General features: G+C 43.4%; 1 long non-coding RNA gene across 2 annotated transcripts; it reads right to left on the reverse strand.

Moving 5' to 3' along the window:
* Nucleotides 1-1,112: 1,112 nt before the first annotated feature.
* Nucleotides 1,113-4,860, reverse strand: LOC147581537 (uncharacterized). 2 transcript variants are annotated; one of them, XR_015249692.1, is made up of 3 exons: nt 4,235-4,860; nt 1,947-2,092; nt 1,113-1,313 (listed from the first exon to the last, which is right to left on the reverse strand). It is a non-coding gene; the product is annotated as an uncharacterized LOC147581537 (long non-coding RNA). The 2 variants fall into 2 exon arrangements; XR_015249693.1 differs by lacking the exon at nt 1,113-1,313 and adding an exon at nt 1,515-1,839.
* Nucleotides 4,861-5,428: the final 568 nt, after the last annotated feature.

Genomic DNA, 5,428 nt, shown 5'->3' on the forward strand with positions numbered 1-5,428 from the left:
CTGAGAAAGTAAGCTGCCATATTGTAGGAGGGCCACATGGCAAGGAGCTGGGCGGGGGGGGGCCTTCAGGAACTGAGACCAGCCCTCACTGACAGCCAGCCAGAAAGCTGTACTTCAGTCCTACCACCAGGAGGAAATGGATTCTGCCAGCAACCCCATGAGCTTGGAAGATATCACTGAGCTTCAGAAAAGACTGAAGCTTGACCAACACCTTGACTGAATCCATGTGAGACCCTCAACTTGAGGACCCGTCTGAGACATGAAGGAGTTTCTGACCCACGGGAATAATAAATGTGTGTTTTTAGGCCACTACGTTGGAGATAATTTGTTACATAGCAATAGAAACACCACCGTGCACCCCACCGTGCAGTCTCCTTTACATGGAGTGCTTGTTTTCTCCATGCTTTTACCCAAGGTGAGTACTTTGATAACGCGCTTACCTTGTTTCGTTGAAATTGTCTGCATGTTGGTCTCTCTTAGAAAACTGTGGCTTCTATGACCGTAGAGGCCACATTTCCTTCACTTTCTGCCCTCACAGTCTGACAGGCGTTTGGAAAATGCGGAACCAGATCCGCGCTGTCCTGATGAAAGTAGCAGAACTGCATATCCGTAAGCTGGTCAAGGGTCTTTGGCCAGCAGCAGCTTTCATAGAGTTAAGAACACTTTCAAGCATTCACATAACTCTAAACTTAGCAGTGCTAAAGTAGAGGTGTTTTTGTTTTTATTCGTATCATTTTCATTGCGTAAGCCTATAGAAAGAGCACCTGACTTCCAGTGCCCTCTCCCAATTCACTGTGTGATCTCGGGTACGTCACCTGACCTCTCTGGGCCCTACTTTCCTCATCTGTAAATGAAATATTTGGACTCACTGGGTGATCGCTAAAGCCACTTAATTTCCAGCATTTTATCCTTCCATGAGGCTTCAAACTAGAGAACACATATATTTGAAAGAGAAGAGGAAAAGGTCCCAGGGAAAGGAGTTAAACACCACTCCGTAGACTTAACAATCTATACTCAGGGGAGTTTCTTCCTCGATGAAGAAGAGAAAAACAACACCAACAAAATAATTATGAGGCAACATCAAAATAGCCTTCATCCAATAGGACAGCGTGTATGATAAGAACATCTCAAGCCTTTTATTAAGTGGGTCACAACATTCGTTACTCTGGCTTTGCAGATACAGCAAACGCTGTAGAAGAACTCTGAGTTTTAAAGCAAAGGATAAGAAATCAACAGAGTGCAGCTTACAGTTACGAAGGCCAGGCCTCTGTTGTGTTCTTCTGGAGCCAGAGTCCTTCCCATTTAGCTCATTTCTGTATGAAAATGAAAGTAATCAGCCTCAGTGCATGAAACCATTAGCTCCTGCTTCAAAGCGCTGCATTTCAGAAAGGTCACAGAGGGCCGCCCCAGAGGCAACAGGAATTTCGCAAGTGATGTGTGTCACATTTGCATATGATAATTCGTTTCTCTATAAATACAATTTGTTCTGCAGATTAACGTTTTGTGTCCTCATTAGATAGCAAACATTTCCATATTAAACCCACAAAGCTGCAGAGCTGGCTCCGCCTGTGTTGCATGATAGCATTTATACCTCTGTTTATGCTGATGCCAATTAGCAGTGTTAAGTCTTGGAAGAATAAAGGACATCACTAATGCCATTGATGTAAATAGTAATAATAATGCTGAAAAGCTTCTGCAAACCTTGTTAACTTCAAAGATCATTAGCAATAAAGTACCTCCGGGTTGTAAATGACCGTGTTCTTAGGCATGTAAAGTACCAGCTTGTCTACAACACTTTGCTCTGGAGTCTGCTCCTGGCTCAGGTCATGAGGCTGTGGGCTGTTGCAAGGAACGTGCAATTAAAAGGCTGTTTCCTTTTACTAAATGCTTTAGTCCAATAAGGAAGTCAGATATGCTCTAGCCAGAAGAAATAACAATCTGCTTACCTTGTTTTCAGCTCCGTGCAATTCAGTTTGCTCTCATTCCTGAAGCCAACTTCTTAAAGGTGGTGAGGTGAGGTATTTTATGGTCCCATAAAAGGTTTTTAAAAGCAGGATGCCCCAGACTTACTCATGGGAGGATTTCGTTTTCCCTGGGCCAGAAAGAAAATTTCTCTGGTGAGGAGAACATCCAGGGACACACAAGATGGTGATGGACACAGGGGACGTGGGACAGTGTTTCTCATCTACATCAGTATTGACTTGATGCTGGACGGAGGAGGCTGCTTCAGAGCAATAGCCACTGAGGAAGTGTTAGTTCTGTAGCTGATAGGGCTGCACTGACGTGGGGACTGATGGTCACTTACTCTCGCTCGGTGACATGGAATAGACGATCCTGTTGTCACCGTTGATAAGAACAGTTCCTTGCAAGGGTGCCTGGGTGGCTCAGTCAGCTCTTAGTTTTGGCTGAGATCATGATCTCAGGGTTTGTGGGTTCAAGTCCTGCATCAGAGTCTGCCTTGACAGTGGGGAGCCTGCTTGGGATTCTGTCTCTCTCTCTCTCTCTCCCCCTTCCCTGCTTGTGCTCCCCCCACAAAAAATAAATAACTTAAAAAAAAAAAAAGAAGAGTTCCTGCAGGAATCAAGTAACTTCACTTCTTTGCATAAGTTTTTTTCCTTTTTTTTTTCTTTGTATGATGTGCTATATATACTTAGGTTCGGCATTTTTTTTTTTTTTAAAGCATTGGTTAAGGCACCAAACATATTCAACTCAAATGTAAATACTTTACGACTCAAGTCTGGGCTGCAATACAAGGAAATTATACTAAAATGCATAATTTTATGTCATTTGAGAAGCCAAGCTTAAAGTTAGAAAGAAATAGCTCTATTTCACAGCCCTGCCGTTTACTAGCAGTGTGACTCTAGATATGATAGGTCCACTAAATGTTAATTTTCTCATCTGTAAAAGGAGAATAAGAACTGTACCGGCCTCAAAGGGTTATTTTGAGGATTGAATGGGTTGCCCCAGTGTTAACGCAGCGCCGGGCCCGTAGACCCGGAAGAGAGAAGCTAGTGTGATCATTAGGACTTATAATCATGTTTCCTGATGCTGGGGAATAACAGTTACAAAAAAGCCTCTGTCTCTTAGCGGGTTCAGAGAACTGCAGTCCTCCCCAAATGCTACCCAGAATCTCAGGCGTGCTGGATGCAGACCCTCTCCCTTTTGGCCAGCTGTCCCTCCCGGGCACAGTTTCTCCCTCCCACTGTAGCTGCTCCTTAAACAAACCCTGCACCCTGCTGCTGCTCTCTCCACCAGGTCCCTGGCTTCACATCTGCCCCCGCCCCTCCCTGGTAGGTCACTGTTGTCCCTTCTAGTGTGATACGATATTCTCCCCCACTTCTCCATCCTATGTGGTGTCCAACATCACAAGCGTTGCCTTGTATTTTCAGTGCTGACCAGAGCTTTCTGTGATCTTGGCCTTTGATCCTCAGTGTTCCTTCTCCCCAAGCTTGGCACAAGTTCCTGAGGGGAGAAAACGGGGTCCACAGAACGAGCTAAGCCCATGTCCCTGAACATTCCTCTCTTCTCATGCTGGTTTATGCCTCTTGAAGGAGGACTTATGGTCTGTTAACTAGTTACTGATTTCCTTATGAAGCTCTTTCGTCCTCCCCGTAAACAGACACCCTGCTCATGCATTCCTGTTGTTCGTGTGTGAATCCTCGCGTGAATATACACAACACTCCCAAGCTAGAATTTCTCCTATACTTTTTCTAGGTGTAGAAAGGAACAAGGGACATTTAATGTACAGAAGAGAAAATTTAGGAGGGATGTGCTAATGTCTCAAAATACCTGAAGGGTTGGCCAGTGGAAGGAAAGATTAATTAGCTTCTGACAACTAAAACAATGGGTAAAGGCTATAGAAAAGAAGATCTTAGCTAAACTTAAGCTTGAGTATTCTAATCCTCATGACTGCACAGGATGGCTGCTTTGGGAGGAAATGAGCTCTCTGTTTCTAGAGGTATTCAAGCAAAGGCTAAATGATGGCCAACAAGGGGGATTCATGAATCTATTGGACTAAATGGCTTTGAATAATGGTGGCCCTAAATTTCTCTCTAAGAGGATCTGACAGGCACAAATAGGATTTGAAAGGTATATTAGAATGTGAGGGAGGCTTCAGTAAGTGTCTTGAACTTATGCACAAAATTAATAAGTATCAATTATCCTTATCCAAGCATGAGGTGCTAAGCTGAAGGCAGTTGTTTATTGATTCCTCAAGCAGTTCTCAAGCACTTACTATGTGGCAGGCACCTTTCTAGGCTTTGGGGTAGACTGATGACCAAAACATGGTTCTTCTGGAGTTTATATTCAAATTGGAGACGGGGAGGGGCCTGTAGAGAAAAGAAAAAGCAGATACAAGAAAAGGTAGATCGATACGAAGACATTCTGTCAACTTTGCTTTTTTCTGCTTCCTCTAGGGTCTGTGTTTCCTTAGAGTTTCCCTCAGACACTCTTCGCTAGCAGCTCTCTGACCAGATTAAAGGGGAAAGGGTTGATGGATGATGATAGACAAATCTCGGATCCTAAGAGATGTGATCCTACCAGCTGTTTATCTCCCTAGACTCAACATGATGGGAAGGGCAAGACCTCTCTCATTCACGTAGTAGATGCCAAATAAATAAATACACAATAAAAGAATGTAGACTATGTTACCAAAAGGCCTCATATAAACCCTTCTCTGTATTACTTATGAGAAAAAAGGATATAAAATTAGTTTTCTGGGTCAGATGTGGCAGACGTCCTTTTAGTTCCTGTGAATGTCTGCAACTGTTCGAGGACCACGCCTTGCATTTCCCTTGGAGTCTCTCATGGCGTTGGATCTTCTAACCCCCACTGTTTCCATCACAGAATGGATTCTTGGAAGTGAAACAGTCCTGTTAAAAAAAACTCTTCTTTATGCAATGAAGGATGTAAGGAAACTGGAGGAGTTTCAAAGAAGAATAACAAGAATGATTAAGGGACTGAGAGCATGATTTATGTTGAATGATTAAAAGGATTAAACATGCAGAACTTGGCCAATGCTACATACTTAGCTCTAAAAAAAAAAAAAAATCAAAATTAAGTGCCAAGGCTCTCAGCTCCCATGAAAAACACAAATTTGCATATAATTTGGCACATACTTCTACACGAAGTTCAGCAGAACCTTACTGAGACAGCATTCACACGATGCCAAAACCACTAGTCTGTTTGGTCAGTTTAAAGTACAGCCTGGTCACATGGTAAAAACTTGCTATTTGACCTAATTAATAGACAGCTGAATCACAGTGTGTCCACCCAGGGCCACATTCGCATGTGATGCATCTGTATAGTATATAAAACAATGTAGTGCGTCACCATTCACCCAGAAGTCACAGACTAAAATCCCTGCGGGGGAAGACAGGTAGCCAGATGAGAGAAGTGAGCTGAGCTTGGAAGGTGCGTAGCCCATTGG

This window comes from Puma concolor, chromosome B1 (assembly GCF_028749965.1).
Source record: "Puma concolor isolate L17-30 chromosome B1, mPumCon1.1.hap2, whole genome shotgun sequence".
Taxonomy (NCBI): domain Eukaryota; kingdom Metazoa; phylum Chordata; class Mammalia; order Carnivora; family Felidae; genus Puma; species Puma concolor.